Source organism: Scyliorhinus torazame, chromosome 19 (assembly GCF_047496885.1).
Source record: "Scyliorhinus torazame isolate Kashiwa2021f chromosome 19, sScyTor2.1, whole genome shotgun sequence".
NCBI classification, from domain to species: domain Eukaryota; kingdom Metazoa; phylum Chordata; class Chondrichthyes; order Carcharhiniformes; family Scyliorhinidae; genus Scyliorhinus; species Scyliorhinus torazame.
Genome location: NC_092725.1, coordinates 144,219,690 through 144,239,090, shown reverse-complemented (window position 1 = coordinate 144,239,090; position 19,401 = coordinate 144,219,690). Strand labels below are relative to the sequence as shown.

Sequence of the window (19,401 nt, the reverse complement as noted above, 5' to 3'; positions counted from 1 at the left end):
CCTTGGAAGACTTCACAATTAAACCAAATTTGTTTACTGGAAAATAAACAGGAGCAGAAATTATTCCTGACTTTTCCCCACGATAGCCCTAAGACTAATTGTAGAGTCTCAAAAATCAGCTAATTAAAGATTGGTAGACCTAATTATTTCCTAATCTGTATGATTTACTACCTCAATGGTTTATATACTTACCCACTCAGACATCGATCTGTGTGAAAACATTAAGCTTTTATCAGAAACAATTTCAAACCTGTTTGGATATTCGGTTATTCTGTGCGTGAACCTTGATGTTTAAGATTGCAGTTGCCTGGGCATGGCTGCAAATCTGGCCTGTGATGAGAGAAGCTACACGAGGGAAAATCCTACTGAACCTTATCCTCGCCAATCTACCTGTCACGGGAGTGCCTGTTCATGACAGGATTTGTAGGACTGACTGCTGCAAAGTCCTTTTGGAGACAAAAAAACCATCTTCACATTGAACATGTTTCCATTGTGTTGGGTGGCACTACCCACTGTGCTGAATAATTCAGAACAGACCCCAAAACTCAAAACTGGGAATCCATGCGGCATTTTGTGGCATCAGCAGCAGAATTATGTTCACCCAGGTGGCCTGATATACCCCTCAGTCTGCATTACCATCAAGTGGAGTGTACAAATTGAATGAGAAGCATAGCAGAGCTTGCCAGGAACAATGCCAGCCACAACTATCAATCTGGAGAAGCCACAAGAGTTTGCATTCATGCTAACCATTCGGGCAGAACTAAGGGATCCCACACCCAACACCTCAGATCAAAGCTCCACAGTCCAGCCACACCAAGTTGTGAATGATGACGCACAATTAAACAACTCCGGGGAGAAGGAATCTCCATGACGTCCCTATGCCCAGCACATGAGTGCAGAAGACAAGGCTGAAGCATTTGCAATCATCTTCAGTCGGGAGTGCCGAGCGGACGGTCAGTATCGGCCTCCTCCTGAGGTTGCCAGCATCACAGAAGCCAGTCTTTACCCATGTGATTGACTCCGTGTGATATCCCGAAATTAATTAAGGCACTGGATACTGCAAAAGACTATGGAAGCTGACAATATCTCAGCTGAAGAGCTGCAAACGTGTGCTCCAGGGCCAGGTGTGCATCTAGCCAAGCTGTCCCAGTATAGCTACAGTAGCAACATCTGCCCAACAAAGTACACAATTGCCCAGGTATGTCCTGTCCACAAAGATCAAGACAAATCCAATCTAACTTATTACCTCCACATCAGTTTACTCTCCATCAACAAAGTGCTGGAAGGTGCCATTGACTATGCTTCAAGCAACACTGACTGACTCACCAACACATTCTCACCTATATATAAAATAAAAGCAAATTACTGCTGATGGTGGAACCTGAAAAAAACACAGAAAATGCTGGACAATCTCAGCAGGTCTGACAGCATCTGTGGAGAGAGAAGGAGCTAACGTTTCGAGTCTGGGTGACTCTATGTCAAACCTATAGAGAACTGAAAATAGGACCAGATTTATACTGTTGTCGGGGTTGGGTGTGGAGCAGCGGGCTGGATAGAGAGCCAGTGATAGGTGGAGATTGACAAAGATGCCAAAGGGAATGTAAATGGGGTGATCAAGGCTAAGAAGGGTGCTGATAGTGGCACAGAAATCAGAATTTGTTAATGGCAGAACACAGGTAAGCAGGGTGTCAAAGGAGGGGGGACGATGGTGAGGGGAAAACTGATCGATGGAAAAAATGAAAATAAATTGTTTAAAATAAAAATGAGGTGGAGGAGAGAGTTCACCGTCAGAAGTTGCTGAGCTCAATGTGAAGTCCAGAAGGCTGTAACGTGCCTAATCAGAAGATGAGGTGTTGTTCCTCCAATTTGCGCTGGGCTTCACTGGAACATTGCCCAGCGACAGGAAGGTCTGGGTTCTGCTTGCGGACGGACCAGAGGTGTCTGCAAAGTGGTCACCCAGTCTGCGTTTAGTCTCCCCAATGTATAGAAGACCGCACTGGGAGCAGAGAATGCAATAGACCAGATTGAAGGAGGTGCACAGGAAGCATGCCTCACTTGAAAAGAGTGTTTGCGCCCTTGGATGGTGAGCAGGGAGGAGGTAAAGGGAAAGCATGGGAAAGTGCCTTGGGAAGAGGGTGAGGTTTGAGAGTGATGGACGTGTGGACAAGGGTATCCTGGAGGGAATTCTCAACTGTGCACAGTTTGAGTTCAGCCAGGACCCCTTTTCTCCAGACCTCTTCACAGCCTTGGTTCAAACATGCTGTTCAGCTGAATTCCAGAGATGAGGCGAGAGTGATTGCCATTGCCATCAAGACAGCTTTGAGTGCGACATCAAGGAGCCTTCGGAAACTTGAAGTAAATGGGAATCAGAGGGGAAATTCTCCACTGACTAGAGCCCCATCTAACAAAAAGAAAGATGTTTGTTTGCTGGGGGCCACTTGTATCGATCCCAGGACATCACTGCAGGTGGTCTCAAGGTTGTGTGCTCCGTCCAACCACCTTCAGCTGCTTCATTAATGACCCATCATAATGTCAGAAGTGAGGTTACTTGCTCATGATTTTGGTTCCATTTGCAACTCCTCAGATAATGAAGCAGTGCATTGCCCAGATGCAACAAGATCTGGCAACATTCAGCTTTGGGCTGATAAGTAACAAGTAACATCTGTGGCACACAAGTGCCAAGCAATGACCATCTCCAACAAGAGAGCAAATCTAATCATCCCCCCTTGACATTCAAAGGAATTACCATCACCAAATCCCCGCCATCAATGTCCTGGAGATCACTGTTGACGAGAAGATTTACCGGACTAACCACATATTATATGGTACAACAGCAAAGCCTGTCCACAATCTACAAGATTCAAGTCAGGAGTGTGATGGAATACTCTCCATTTGTCCAGATGAGGGTAGTTACAGCACTCGAGCGGTTCAACACTATCCAAGACAAAGCAGCCCACTTGATGGCACACTATTCACCACCTTAGATGTGCACTGCATCCACCATGCGTGCACAGTGGCTGCAGCCTGTACCATCTACACAAGATGCACTGCGCCGCTCACCAAGGCCTTTTGACAGCACCATCCAAGCCCATGATGCAGTATTCTCTGTCGGTGGGATCCTCCGCCCCACCGGCAGCGCACCACACGTGTGCATTTCCCGGCGGTGTGGGGTGGCCCACAATGGAAAATCCCATTAGCCGGCTGCAGGAATGGAGAATCCCGCTGCTGGCGAGGGTGCGCCGCGCAGGAAAATGAATCTGGCGGGACGCAGAACTCCGCCCATTACCTCTACCATTTAGAAGGTGAAGAGTAACAGGAGCATGGAAACAATATGCTTCAAGTTCTTCTCCAAGTCACACGCTATCCTGATTTAGAAATATATTGCTGATTCAAAACATTGGACCTCCTTACCTATCAGCACAGTGGAAGCACCATCGTCATACAGTCTGCACAGTCTGCAGAGGTTCGAGAAGACAGTTTAGCAGCATCTTCTCAGGGGGAATTCGGGATTTGCAATAAAAGCTGGCCTGGTCAGCAATGCTAAATCTTGTGAATGAGTAAAATATACAAAGTGTTTTCAAAACACCCACCTGGCTTTTCTTTTTACAGATGTAGAGGAATCTGCTATCAGTTTCTAATGTGCTTTTGTGTTTGTTCTTAATTTGATACTTTTTCTTCTTAATTTTTAATTAACTGCCTGCAGCAGTTTGGTTATTTCAGGTTTAATATACTTCCTAATTATATCCAAAGTTTGTGCTGTGTAATAATGCACAAAGAATAAATTACTTGACTAAAACACTGCTTATTATAATTAGAGGAGTGAATTTACTGAAGTGAACCTCAGCACCATTTTGATTGAGATATTGATGCAGTACAGATGACCTCCACACTACAAGACCATAAGATATAGGAGCAGAATTAGGCCACTCAATTCATCGAGTCTGATCTGCCATTCGATCATGGCTGATGTTTTTCTCATCCCCATTCTCCTGTCTTCTCCCCATAACCCCTGATCCCCTTATTAATCATGAACCTATCTATCTCTGTCTTAAAGACACTCAGTGATTTGGCCTCCACAGCCTTCTGCGGCAAAGAGTTCCACAAATTCACCACCCTCTGGCTGAAGAAATTCCTCCTCATCTCTGTTTTAAAGGATCGTCCCTTTAATCTGAGGCTGTGCCCTCGGGTTCTAGTCTCTCCTACTCGTGGAAACATCTTCTCCATGTTCACTCTATCCAGGCCTCGCAGTATCCTGTACGTTTGAATTAGATCTCCTCTCATCCTTCTGAACTCCACTGAGTACAGATCCAACGTCTTTGACTACTCCTCATATGACAAGCTCTTCATTCCAGGGATCATTCTTGTGAACCTCCTCTGGACCCTTTCCAAGGCCAGCACATCCTTCCTCAGATACAGGGCCCAAAACTGCTCACAATACTTCAAATGGGGTCTGACCAGAGGCTTATACCACCTCACAAGCACATCCTTGCTCTTGTATTCTAGCTCTCTTGACAGGAATGCTAACATTGCATTTGCCTTCGTAACTGCCAACTGAACCTGCACATTAACCACCATCCTAGCCTGTCCAAGTCCTTCTGCAACCCCCCCCCCCCCCCGCCCCCTGCTCCCCCCCCCCCCCCCGCCCCCTGCTTCCTTAATACTATCTGTCCCTCTACAGATCTTTGTATCATCTGCAAACTTAGCAACAGAGCCTTCAGTTCCTTCTTCCAGATCATTAATGTATATTGTGAAAAGTTGTGGTCCCAGCACAGACCCCTGAGGCACACCACTAGTCACCGGCTGCCATTCTGAAATAGGTTATCCCCACTCTCTGCCTTCTGCCAGTCAGCCAATGCCCTATCCATGCCAGGATCTTACGCTTAACACCATGGGCTCTTATCTTATTCAGCAGTTTCCTGTGCGGTACCGTGTCAAAGGCCTTCTGGAAATCCAAATAGATCCAAATACGCTACAAGCAAGACTGGGAAGCTTTAAAGCTCCTGGCCAGACAATTACATTTTCAGCTACTCACATGCTAATACCAGCTTTGCTAATGTCATACCAAATAAAAGCAAACATTTTAAACAATTCAAAAATATAACATTTCATTGTTTTTCTTCTTTTCATTCTGTGTTCATTTTTTCGATACTCTTGTAGTTTTAAATTATTTTCCTTGAAGCTACTTAGTTCTTTAACATAGAAATAGATTTTTTTAAAAACAACCTCTAATTGACTTGAATCCAACAGCAAAAGACTGTTTTCTCAACCTGTTCAAAGCCATTATAAAATGTGACTTGGCCAACTTTCACCTGTTGTGAGTCCGTCCAGAAAAGCCTAATGCAAAATGAATGAAGCTGATATGGATGCCAATCTGCCAGTTTGTTCACACCTAGACATAATAAAAGAGTTAATTGAGGTTTCCTACACTGTTGTACAAATTCTTAGTGAGTCTGATCTCATTATTCACAGACTGCAGTGATTTATGGAACTGTTGGAACGCCTCATTATTTACCAGGAAGCATGCACATTTTAAGTAATCTTTGATTTATATAAACTAACTACAGTAATTATAGTTACCTTATGGGAATAGCAACAAACATGCCATAAATATGAATCATGTTCCATGCAAGTATTTTATGAATGACCTGAAGATATACAAGAAAGAAATGAAGAGTCAGAACCAGAAAATATAAAACCACCTTAATCTTTGGTTCTACCATTTTTCACAAACTGCCTTTGCTGAGAATAATTGATAACAGCTGGATGCAATTCGACTGCTGTTGTCATGGATGTGACAGTGGAAACTAATCTTCTTTTGACATTTTAAAACAAAATATTATTATGCTCACGACAGTGCTAACTGTTCTTTTGATAGTTCAAGACAAAACAAAATAACCTAGGGTCTGAGGGGATCACAAGGTAGTACTTCCTTCATGATATTAGCTGAGTGTCATGATTATAGGGATAAGATTCACAGCCCATGCATTCCTGCATCCACAATGACAATGAATAAATCGCAACTTAAAGACCAAAGCTTCCATTTGGATTGACTTCATTCACCATTATTTTTATTTTATTCATTTATGGGATGTGGGCGTCGTTGGTTAGGCCAGCATTTATTGCACATCCCTAGTTGCCCTTCAGAAGGTGGTGGTGAGCGAGCTGCCTTCTTGAACCGCTGCAGTCCTTGGGGTGTAGATAAGCCCACTGTGCTGTTAGGGAGGGAGTTTCAGGATGTTGCCTCAGTGACAGTGAAAGAACGGCGATATATTTCCAAGCCGGGATGGTGAGTGACTTGGAGGGGAACCTCCAGGTGGTGGGGTTCCCAGGTTTCTGCTGCTCTTGTCCTTCTAGATGGTAATGGTCGTGGGTTTCGAAGGCGCTGTCTAAGGAACCATGTGAGTTACTTCAGTGCATCTTGTAGATGGTACACACGGCTGCCCCTGTACGTTGGTGGTGGAGGGTTTGAATGTTTTTGGAAGGGGAAGCAATCAAGTGGGCTGCTTTGTCCTGGATGGTGTCGAGATTCTTGAGTGTTGTTGGAACTGCACTCATCCAGGCAAGTGGAGAGTATTCCATGTGCAAATTATCATGTGCAAATAGCAGAAATTATATTCTAATGAGACAAATCTATATTGATGTATATTTACAACACCAGATTAAAGTCCAACAGGTTTGTTTGGAATCGCTAGCTCATCTGGGAGCTACGTTCCGAAAGCCAGTGATTTGAAACAAACCTGTCGGACTTTAACCTGGTGTTGTAAGACTTCTTACTGTGCTCACCCCAGTCCAACGCCCGCATCTCCACCTGATGTATATTTAGTTAAATAACCTTTCTAAATGTGCAGTCAGGGTCTTATTACTACATCATTTCTCACTGTGGCCCTGAAATGAAGTTGCTATTCCTAATAATCCAGAGGTTAAAACCAGCAAATATTCATTCCAGAACAGAGAAATTAAGAGTTGAGGTTTTTGGGCTGGAGAAGGTTACAGAGATAGAAAGGAACAGTGACACTAAACAATTTAGATACCAGGGCCGGGATTCTCCCCTACCCGGCGGGGGGGGGGGTCCCGGCGTGATGGAGGGCGGGAACCACACCGGCGTCGGGCCGCCCCAAAGGTGCGGAATTCTCTGCACCTTTAGGGGCCAAGCCCTCACCTTGAGGGGCTAGGTCCACACCGGAGTGATTTCCGCCCCACCGGCTGACGGGAAAGGCCTTTGGCACCATGCCAGCCGGCGCCGAAAGGATTTCGCCGGGCGACGCATGCACGGGAGCGTCAGCGGACGCTCACAGCATCCCTGTGCATGCGCAGTGGAGGGGGTCTCTTCCACCTCCGCCATAGTGAAGACCATGGCGAAGGCGAAAGAAAAAGAGTGCCTCCACGGCACAGGCCCGCCTGCCGATCGGTGGGCCCCGCTCACGGGCCAGGCCACCATGGGGGCACCTCCTGGGGCCAGATAGCCCCGCGCCCCCCCCCCCCCCCCAGGACCCCAGAGCCTGCCCGCGCCATCTGCCCCTGCCGGTAAAGTCGGTGGTTCAATCCACGCCGGCTGGCAAGGGTTGACGGCGGCGGGACTTCAGCCCATTGCGGGCCGGAGAATCGCCGGGGGGAGCCCGCCGACTGGCGCGGCGCGATTCCTGCCCCCGCCGATTCTCTGGTGGTGGAGAATTCGCGACACGGCGGGGGCGAGATTCACGCCAGCCCCCGGCGATTCTCCGACCCGGCGGGGGATCGGAGAATCGCGCCCCAGGTTCAGATTTTAAATTTGAGATATCGGTGGAATAGGAGCTGATGCGGGTTGGTGAATGGAAACTGGAATTCACAGAGAGTGGAGGTTGGAAGGTTGGTAAGGAATTGTCAAGACCCGAGATGACAAAGGGAAGAGTTGAAGCAAAATGGGAAATAACTAAAGCGCCAGTTCACAGCCCCTTACAAACTCACATTGTTTCGAGAGTTGATTGTAGCATTAGATTATTGCAGTGGTGAAGCCATCCTGATTCCTGGAGCAACATTTATCCTGAATGAGCTGGAGACCTTCACAGAGTTTATGGAGCTACTTTGAATAGTTTATATTAAAAAACCTAGCAATTCGAAGCTCCTGGGTCAGACAACAATTTGTGATAAAACAGATTGCATTGATTGCTGCGAGATGTTTCAGCGGGAGCAGATTCTAACCAACAATATCTATCCAGCAAACTGCAGTTAGGGCTAATCCTTGTCCATTGGTTGGAGGAATCATAGAATCATAGAATTTACAGTGCAGAAGGAGGCCATTCGGCCCATCGAGTCTGCACTTGCCCTTACAAAGAGCACCCTACTGAAGCTCATGTATCTACCCTATCCCCGTAACCCAGTAACCCCCCACTTAATATTTTTTGGACACTAAGGGCAATTTAGCATGGCCAATCCACCTAACCCTTTGGACTGTGGGAGGAAACCGGAGCACCCGGAGGAAACCCACACAGCCACGGGGAGAACGTGCAGACTCCGCACAGACAGTGACCCAGCCGGGAATTGAACCTGGGATCCTGGAGCTGTGAAGCAACTGTGCTAACCAATATGTTACCGTGCAGCGATGGGTCGCTGTTTTCTCCTTGCGGTCAAGGGGATTTTCTAGACAGGAGATGCCCAAAGTAACAGTTTTCCTCTTCCCTACATGTTGCTGCCTGTTCCCAGTTAGAGCAGTTACCAGCCAGGGGAGAATGGAAATGAGAGGCGATGGAAAAGCAAAGGATTTGTAAATATCCTGAGACTAACTGGAATTTTTGCCCCGAAATTGATATGTTAGAAATGGTCCCAAATATACTGAATACATTGGTTCTTAGAAAAAGTGACAGACCTTTTTTTTTCAAAAGACAGAACAAATACAGTTTTGTAACCATTTCAATATGAAATTACCTTTCAGATAAATTGAATTTCAAGGCTGCAAAATAATCCGTCCCATGGCGCGAATGTAGATTACTCTTGGCAGGAGCCGCGGTGCTCAAAGGTCCATCGCCACAGTGTATTAATGTCATCCCACTGCCCTGGTTCTCCGCCCTGGGGGGAGCATGCAGGAAGAAGCGGCTTCGGGGCACGGAGGCGAGTGCTGTGCAATTCTATCCCTCACTCCCACGCTCTGGAACTAAAGAAATCCTTAAATCCAAAACTGGGATCCAAGATCTTGCTGGTAACTGCCGGCTGAGCACTGTTCCCATTTCCAAGGGTTTGGGGTCACTTGCATGTCAGGGCACTATACAAGGCAGCTTTCAGTTTATCGCTTTTTCAAAACATGATTAATATGGAGTTGTTACCTTGCTGACAAGCCTATCTAGCCCCAACCAGGCCGCCGCACAGAGGCCTTGGGCAATTGGAAAGGTGTTGGGGTGAAATCTTGTTTAGTGACCAAATAAATACTTTCCAGGCGTTTGGGGGAGAATGGTTTCAGGGAATAGAGAAGGTGGACAGTGGTTAATAGTCTTCTCCCGGCAATGCTAACACGATTTATTTTCTGTGTTAGCTATTTTGTCTCATTAGATAGTTTTTATAATCAAACAGAACCTAAGGCTAAAAGATTTCAAGCCTGTAACAATATAACAGGAAAGATAAATGGTTCCCAAATTAGTGCATGATATAGAATCGTCCATTATTTCCAATCGGCGACACTTGAGAAAATTACTGAGCAAACCATTAATTCCTGTGCTGTCCACAAACAAGCCCTTGTATATCAACCTGCAATCCTCATAAAGTCCCCACTCGGGGTCTTCTTGGACAATGGAAACTGCTGTGATCTTGCACATTATACAAACTCATATTTAACATCCAATCGTTGATACAGGCGGTTAACACAGGAACACATCAAGATTCACTTTGAGTCACATCCGAATCAATGACAGTTCTCTTAAGAAACCGGACTCGGAAAAATAAATAGAAAATAGAAGCAGGAGGAGGCCATTCGGCCCTTCGAACCATTCATTATGTTCATTGCTCATCTTCAAGTTCAATACCCTGATCCCGCCTTCCTCCAATATCCCTGGATCCCTTTAGCCCCAAGAGTTGTCTCTAATTCCTTCTTGAAATTACACAATGTTTTGGCCTCAATTACTTTCTGTGGGAGTGAATTCCACAGATTCTCCGCTCTCTGGGTGAAGAAATTTCTCCCCACCTCAGTCCGAAAAGGTTTACCCTTATCCTCAAACTATGACCCCCTAGTTGTGGACTGAATGGTCTTCACGTTGCTGTGGGTGCCCGGAGACCTGAGGGACCGCAGCGGTTCAAGGAGGTCAGTCACCATCACCTCCTCAGGGGCAATTAAAGGTGGACAATGTTGGCGCAGCCTGTAATGCCCACGTCCCGTAAATGAATGAAACAACAAAATGAGGCATAATATAATGAAGCTCTACAATTTAGTCTGACTTCCTCTGTGTTTTAGTGGGTGAGATTGAGCTAACTTGGTTAGACCTCATTTAGGCTCGACACAACCAACATTGTTCTTGGATGATAATGATCTGTCCATTATTTGAGTACACACTCACCTCTAACAGTCTGTTTGAAATCAGTGGAGTGTCGCACCAACATGTTCAGCAGTCTACATTCAATTTTAAATCCGCTAAACCTCCGGAGGGAAGTTCAGAAAGGTCATCCCAAACCATTGAATTTGCACGTGGCGACATCAGCCAAATAGTAACGCGTGTATATGCAGATAACAGATTGCATGTATATAGCTGTCATGTACTAACACAGTGGCAGTGTACACACACACAGAACCATTCATTCAGATACAACTATACACATTGACAGACGGTTAATCACATTTAAAGGTGATTAACACAAGAGATTTTAGGCACTTATATATATATAAATAATTATCGACAGTTACAAGCTGATGAAACTATCCAACCCAGGCTAGTTATCCTGTCCTGCCATTGCTAAAATACCGGTATACGGAATTGAAATGGAAAATTCTGGAAAGACGCTCTTCGCTCCTCAGCATCTATGAATGGGAGAAAAGGTTAATATTTGGGTTACACACCCCATCCGATTGTTCTGAGAGGTATCTGTGCCTGAAATAATAACCCGTCTGTCTCCTATACATGTATGGTTGGACCTGCTGCTTGTTATTACAGGCTTCAAGTATTACATTTTGATTGAAAATCTGATGCCAAGAAAATGACAAAGAGTAAGTTTCCTGCCGTTACACATTAGTACAATAACAGTGATATTGGTAAACAGTCAATGGTGTAACCTGCACCAGCTCCCTAACACTCACATATCTACACAATAACATCAAACACATACTGCTGGCAGAGACTAACACATATAGACTGAACATGCGGTTTGTAATAGTCGCTGTAGACAGTCAAATGAGTGACAGGGGATAGTTTCACTCGATGTATCTTTTGTCATGTCGAATGTGCTTGATGGAAATGTCTAATTCTCTGATTTGCGAACTTCTTGGTTGTCCCCACCCGCGGGCAACAGCCCCCAACCTCAGCGCCTCCACAGCACAGTCCGCAACAGCCCCCACCCGCAGCGCCTCCACAGCTTAGTCCGCAACAGCCCCCACCCGCAGCGCCTCCACAGCACAGTCCGCAACATACCAGCACATCCCTCAAACAGCCGATATATGTGCTCGAATTAATCTGATCAGAGTTCAAAGGGACTATTCAAATCAGATTAGTGTGACTCACCTTATTTACAGAAATACACCAAAACGAGCTCTTTAATCTTTCACTTTGTAATGATGTCCTAATATATGCGAGGGGCAATATTTCAAAGGGCAGCCCATTTCTATTATGGCACTGGAATCTGACAGCCTTTACCGCAGGTCAATGGTCCAGAACATCTTGTTCGCTGGTCAGATGGGACAGGACAGGAGAAAGGAAGATTGTCATCTTTAAACATTACGCATCCTCTATAAAGAAAATAGACTTCAAAGCCAGAAAATCAATGATCTGTGAGCTGAAATAAACTGTCCCGAGAATATACCAGTCAGGAGCTCAGTTCCAGAATTGGTTTTCCAGCTCAGGATATTATTGAGGAGATATTTTGCCCGGAGTGATCTCCACGGAGTGATGGCAAATATCCCCAGCAGACAATGGGAAAGATTATGGAGGTTGTTAAGCTTGGTGGCGAATCTCTGATCCTCCGGCACCGCCTTCAGCAAAAACATTTTTATATCAGTGGCCCAAACAGCACCGGGTGAACAAAACCGGTCCTAAAAGCTTCACTTGAGTCTGTTTGCATCCTCGCATCCAGCAATAAACAGCAGTCCAGCATCGCAGTGCGGGCACGTCCCCATAAAACAGGATGTGTGTTTTATGAATGTCCCAGTAAATGATATCACTGAATAAGACCAGCCCACATGTTCAAGTTACCTTGAGAGTCTGGTGAAACTTGCGCTATTGCTTCACCCTCCACAGGACGCCCGCTAATTATAATCTTTATTGTCACAAGTAGGCGTACATTAACATTTCAATGAAGTTACTGTGAAAAGCCCCTAGTCGCCACATTCCATGATCTCTCCTGGTAAAGAGAAACCAGGAACTCTAATATTCGTCACGAAAACCTTCGACTGATTTAGCTGACTACATTTCACTCTGATTTTACGATCAAGTCTCTATTTAAGAAACTAATTAAACATATTTGTATTGGCAGAACCTATGTTTCTCTCACTCTTCTTTGGGATTCTGTAAGAAATCTTATACACCAGGTTAAAGTCACAGCTTCTCATCTGAGGAAGGAGCAGCGCTCCGAAAGCTAGTGATTTGAAACAAACCTGTTGGATTTTAACCTGGTGTTGTAAGACTTCTTACTGTGCTCACCCCAGTCCAACGCCGGCAACTCCGCATTCGGACCCTGTGACTTATCCCCATCTGGTGCAGAAGTCAGACTTTTAATTTTATCATCTCACAAGCCGAGACAATACCTTGAAAGGTTCCATTCATTGAGTGCACGCACACGGTGCCGCAGCAATAGTACAGCTTGCTCGTGACCCGCTACATGTTTCTGTGTGCAGCGACTGCTGCTCCCAGCGATAAGTTAGAAATGTCTCGAGAACCAGGGGATTAGTTCAACTGTGGGAGACGGTGCAACGTGGCCATTGAATCAGTCACTCATTCGACACCAGCGCCCATTTCCTTCTCATTGATGTGAAGCGAAGTTAAACATCGGAGCGGGGTTACAGCCTGGCGAAAAGCGCAGTGATATATTTAACATGCTCTGGTCACCAGTCACTGGCTCCCTCTGTACTTTTGACTTCATTGTCTTTGATTGATGCTGGACGGACGATGAGACAGAAACACTACGTGATTGCCTCCTCCAGGTGCTCTCCAGCCATTTCATTCGAAACCCAATGTTTTTGCCCTGGAGTTACGGCAGATATAGCAGCAGTGTGATTGTAGGAGTCCAAGGCAGTTAGACTGAATCTTTCACTGCACTTCGTCTGTTTAACTGCACCAATTGTGTAAGCAATGTTTCATTCCCATCCTGACATTCCTTTAGGAATGGACGCCACACACCACACTGAGCAGGGGGGGGGGGGCGCACACACCACACTGAGCAGGGGGGGGGGGGGGGGGCGCACACACCACACTGAGCAGGGGGGGGGGGGGGGGTCGCTCGCACCTCCTGCTTCAAAGACTTTCCAAGCCGGTACCTTTCGTGACACATTTTCCAAACGAGTTGGCAATCAATTAGGGTCACAGTTCAGATCATGGAGAATTCATTGCCGATTTTGATATTAATTGAAATGAAATGAAATGAAATGAAAATCGCTTATTGTCACAAGTAGGCTTCAATTGAAGTTACTGTGAAAAGCCCCTAGTCGCCACATTCCGGCGCCTGTTCGGGGAGGCTGGTACGGGAATTGACCCGTGCTGCTGGCCTGCCTTGGGCTGCTTTAAAAGCCAGCGATTTAGCCCTGTGCTAAACCAGCCCCTTTCTTGGTTACAGGATAGTCAAAGACTATAGATACTATAGCTGTCAACAAAACAACATTCTGCTGAATGTGGACGGGAGTGTTTACCTCTTTACAATTCAGTAACCAATAACTTTAAGTAAAATTGAAAAAGAAAACCTTACCCGTGCCACTGCTACTTGCACAGAAATGCGTGCATCTATCCCCAATCCTTCGCACATCACTCACCTCTCACTCCCACTTCACCCTCCTACACCGTTCCTCCCACACGGTCTCATTGCCAATCATTTCTAGTTCCACACACTCAGTAGCACCAACCTTCACCCATCATTCACTCCGACAGATAGACATCAGAACTCCAGGCACGTCACAACCCCCACTTTCCTTAATGGACGCCGAATGCACTACCCCAAACACCCCTCACTCCTACACTACCCTCACTCGCCTCAACCACCCCTCACTCCTACACCACCCTCAAACTTCCCCCATAAGGGAACAGGATGGATTCATTAAATTCAAATTTCCCCATCTGCCACGGTGGGATTTGAACCCGGGTTCCCCCAGAGTATTACTTTGGGTCTCTGGATTACTAGTCCAGTGACAATACCACTGCGCCACTGCCTCCCCATAGGGGGCGTCGCAGTTCCAGGGGTTCAAATTCAATCGGTTCGGTGTGAAGACGGACACTGTGTCTCTGCTCACTTCTATGCTCCTGACCTCTCTGCACAAAATAATGTCCTGTACATCCGTCAGGAACATCACAATAGCCGCTCAATAAAACACCCGCTCCTTCCTTCCTCGATTTCATTGCAAGTATCACCCACTCAAGATCAGTCACGGCCTCGTTAGGACTTTTAGGAGAAATCTTATACTGAGGAGTTCAAGGAATAAAAGGAGGAATGTTTCTATAAGGAGAGAAGAAATGAAGATAAGTAATGGAGACGGGGATAAAGCATTAGCACAAAGAATGACAGACTGACTGGCATTAACATGAGACACAAGTTATTCTTCCTGGGAATTGTTTTTTTCCAATAATAAATGGGATTTGTCACTGAGACTCGTGCGGGGGTGAAACAGTGGGGTAGACATTAGAAATCCAGGCACGTCACAACCCCCAAGCTGTCCTTAATGGACGCGGAATGCACTGAAACCACTTTAACCCATTTTCCAATGTTATAGAGGGGGGAGGGGGGGGGGGGGGCTGGTGTAGGCATGGATGGCGCCGGCCTTCAGGTACTTGGAGACCCGCGTTCAGAGTTCAGTCTGACACTGTCCCGACCCCCACAGTGGTGATTCCCAATCGAATTCCAGGATCTGGATAACTGTGTCTCATGGGATCATTGCAATGTAAATCTGCAGCCAGACATGTCACACAGCAGGCGGGGGCAGGTGGATGAGGAATAGAAGGCCGCCCTCTCACAACCTGCTGGAAAACAAATCAAGAGATTTTCTGCATCAGAATGTTTGTGAAGCCAAGTCAGAAACATCCACAATCTCCCTGAGCGGATTGCCCTCTCCCATTCAAACCCCCCTCACCCACTCTTCCCCCACTCTGTCACTGCCAGCTTGCAGCGGGGGGGGGGGGGGGGGGGGGGGTCTTAGACCAGCTGCAACTGAATAGGACGCATTGATTCTGAGTTGGAGCAGAGGGAGGCTGAAACCCTTCATATTGCGGGAGGGGGGAGTAGGGGGGACGGGGGAAGGGAGGGAGTGGGGGGAGGGGGAGGGGAGGGGTGGGGAGGGGTGGGGTAAGGGGGGAAGGGGAGGGGGAATGGGGAGCCGGACGGCACTCCGCTCCCTCAATACAGGGGCTAAGTGTAGGCGGCTGTTCCTGCAGCTTATACCCCCTCTCCACGCAACAGATCCCAGATCCCTCTCTCCAGAACAGATCCCAGATCCATCTCCCACAACAGATCCCGGATCCATCTCCCACAACAGATCCCAGATCCATCTCCCACAACAGATCCCAGATCCCCCTCTCCACCCAACAGATCCCGGATCCCTCTCTCCACAACTGATCCCAGATCCCCCTCTCTACCCAACAGATCCCGGATCTCTCTCCCCACAACAGATCCCAGACCCCCTCTCCACCCAACAGATCCCTCTCTCCACAACAGATCCTAGATCCCTCTCTCCAAAACAGATCCCAGATCCCCCTCTCCACCCAACAGATCCCTCTCTCCACAACAGATCCCGGATCCCTCGCCCCACAACAGATCGCAGCAGAAGTGGGTTAATCCGGGAAAGGGCCAAATGAGCATCCCAGCGGTCATCAGGGATGTGGCTCCCCCCCCCCCCCCCCCGTGCTGCCCCCCTGGGGACCCCAGTCAGGATTTGTGGATTAAAATGAGAGGCGGGAAACCCCGGAACCCCCCGGACCCCCGGGAAACCCCGCACCCCCCGGGAAACCACGGAACCCCCCGGAACCCCCAGGACCCCCCCCCCCCTCCGGACCCGTCCCTCCCCGGGACATTAACCTTGCTGCAGTTGCCTGTGTAGCTGATGGATTAGAAATCGCGCCGTGGACTGCACTCCCACATTGGCAGTTCCGCACTGTGGCTCCACAGCGGGTTGTCTGATTCAGGGTTCAATGGGATTGGGTCCTGGGCACCGTGCTGAACACTTCACCCTGGGAGGCTGGCTCAGTGTTCCCGGTCACATCCTGGGAATAGTGTGACCATCAGGGGGTCAGCCTTCCTTTGTGTTAGATCAGCTACCGCCCTTTAACCAAAGCTGTGGGACTGACTCCAGCCCAGTGACAGCGCAGCTGCCCCCAGGGACAAAGACAAAACCGCCCAGAATCAGCCAAAAGTGAGAAAGAGGCGGGTGGGGACAAAGTTAGCGGGTAACCTTTTGCGGATTTGCCCCTCTGCTTTTAGCCACCATTCCCAGGACAGAAATCATTGCCTCCATCAGCTGGGAAGGAAGCTGCGTCTCAGCGAGGAGTTGGTGATTGTGAAATGCGCCGTGTGTGGTCTGGATGGCTGAGGGACATTGCAATGTGGCTGAAACCTGCCTTTCTCCCTCATTACTGATTTGGAAAATTCCCACCGGGAACTGCGGGCAACGGGAACGATCAGGTTTCCCTTTTCCCAACACGCCTTGGAGTTGGCCCTTCAAACTCTGTCATCCCGAGATTAGTCCCAATGGATTGAATTGGAAAAGTGAAAGTTTCATTATTAAGTTTTGGTATCTGTCAAACTGATTAATTAACCATGATATGGAGATTAATTAACCCACCGACATTCTCCCAACACAATCATCACTATACATTCTGATCATGTGCTAGAGGCGCTGTGGCTGCCACCATTAGCCACAGTTCACTGATCAATAGAAGATTAAATCCTAAATACAGCACCTTCTTCATCCTGACTGTTAGACAAGCTAAAGGAATAAGAATCTCGCTCTATGTCTGTCCCAGAGAATGAGATCGAGACAAGGAAGGTTCCTGTTCTAAATGAATATTTGGAAATGTTCCTAATGTTTCTACTGGTGAGAATTAAAACCTTCAAATCACTTAGATACGCCGAGTATTTGCCAATTGGGTTGATTTGTTTTTTTACCTGAAATCGGTCCGCCTCAAGTAATATTCAAACAGTGAAGTCCCGCGTCCAGTCCTCAGGCACCCTCACAGTGACAGAGTTCCCTCTCTGTGTCAGTGCCAGTGTCCCCCCTCTTCATACCTTCCACCCGCTCGGAGATCCAGTCGGCTGACAAACCGTTTCGAAGCGTCCAAGAAAAGAGCGAAGAGCAGCAATCTGCAGCCAGATTGGGAGCAATGCGGATCTGGCGAGCGGAGAGGCGCTCTCCACAGCGGCACTCACCCGCTGCAATGGTCAGAGAGTCAACGAGGAGCATCAGACACATGTACCTTGTCCCTCCTCACTGCCCCAGTGGAGGGAAGCGAGCTGAACCAACCACTGCTCCACAAACAAGGCGAATTCCCCACAAAATCCAGCCCGGCTAACACGGAGCAACAACTGGGACATTCCTGCCGCCGCTATTCGGAAGGACACGGAACTCCGGGACATCCAGCATGTTAATCAGCAAGGTGCGAGCTCGGGGGGGCAAGCTGCAGGTTTCTCACAACCTCCCCCGCATGAAGTGTTTCCCGAGCTTCTGGGGGAAATATTCAGCCTCTTTATATGTGGAGCATTTGTTACCGTGACGTGGGTTGGGGCCCGCCAATAAAACAAAGAGCTGCATCTGAATAGTTAAAACATCAGCAATGTTCACATAGCCCACACTACAGCACAACAATTTGCCAATCGCCTTCTGAAACATCACATCCATGAGATTCCTGGACTGAGTTCAGAGCGGTCAGGGTTAACCACACGCACTTGACTCCCTGCACTGCCAGAGCGGGACAGGCAGTACCCTGTGCCCAGTAACAGGCAGCTAAATCATCCCCAATAACAGGTAGCGAAATCACCCCCAATAGCAGGCAGCGAAATCACCCACAATAACAGGCAGCGAAATCACCCCCAATAACAGGCAGCTAAATCATCCCCAATAACAGGCAGCTAAATCATCCCCAATAGCAGGCAGCGAAATCACCCCCAATAACAGGCAGCTAAATCATCCCCAATAACAGGCAGCGAAATCACCCCCAATAACAGGCAGCTAAATCATCCCCAATAGCAGGCAGCGAAATCACCCCCAATAACAGGCAGCGAAATCACCCACAATAACAGGCAGCGAAATCACCCCCAATAACAGGCAGCTAAATCATCCCCAATAACAGGCAGCTAAATCATCCCCAATAGCAGGCAGCGAAATCACCCACAATAACAGGCAGCTAAATCATCCCCAATAACAGGCAGCGAAATCACCCCCAATAATAGGCAGCTAAATCATCCCCAATAACAGGCAGCGAAATCACCCACAATAACAGGCAGCGAAATCACCCACAATAACAGGCAGCGAAATCACCCCCAATAACAGGCAGCGAAATCACCCCCAATAGCAGGCAGCTAAATCATCCCCAATAACAGACAGCTAAATCACCCCCAATAACAGGCAGCTCAATCATCCCTAATAACAGGCAGCGAACTCACCCCCAATAACAGGCAGCTAAATCATCCCCAATAACAGGCAGCGAAATCATCCCCAATAACAGGCAGCGAAATCACCCCCAATAACAGGCAGCTAAGTCATCCCTAATAACAGGCAGCTAAATCACCCCCAATAACAGGCAGCAAAATCACCCCCAATAACAGGCAGCTAAATCATCCCCAATAACAGGCAGCGAAATCACCCCCAATAACACGCAGTTAAATCATCCCCAATAACAGGCAGCTGAATCATCCCCAATAACAGGCAGCTAAATCATCCCCAATGGCAGGCAGCGAAATCACCCCAATAACAGGCAGCTAAATCACCCCCAATAACAGGCAGCTAAATCACCCCCAATAACAGGCAGCTAAATCATCCCCAATAACAGGCAGCGAAATCACCCCCAATAACAGGCAGCGAAATCACCCACAATAACAGGCAGCTAA

At 47.5% G+C, this 19,401-nt stretch overlaps 1 protein-coding gene across 3 annotated transcripts in view; it reads right to left on the bottom strand.

Moving 5' to 3' along the window:
- chrm2a (cholinergic receptor, muscarinic 2a) overlaps positions 1–19,401 on the bottom strand; it is a 113,552-nt gene that overhangs the window by 91,719 nt on the left and 2,432 nt on the right. Inside the window, exon 1 of one of the 3 annotated variants that reach the window (XM_072485361.1) lies at positions 17,464–18,006. The exons of 1 other annotated variant lie outside the window; for it this stretch is intronic. The gene's annotated coding sequence lies outside the window, so the exon portion shown is untranslated. Of the gene's footprint in view, positions 1–11,672; positions 12,234–17,463; positions 18,007–19,401 lie in introns of those variants that run through there. One more of the 3 variants, XM_072485363.1, reaches the window with a different exon arrangement.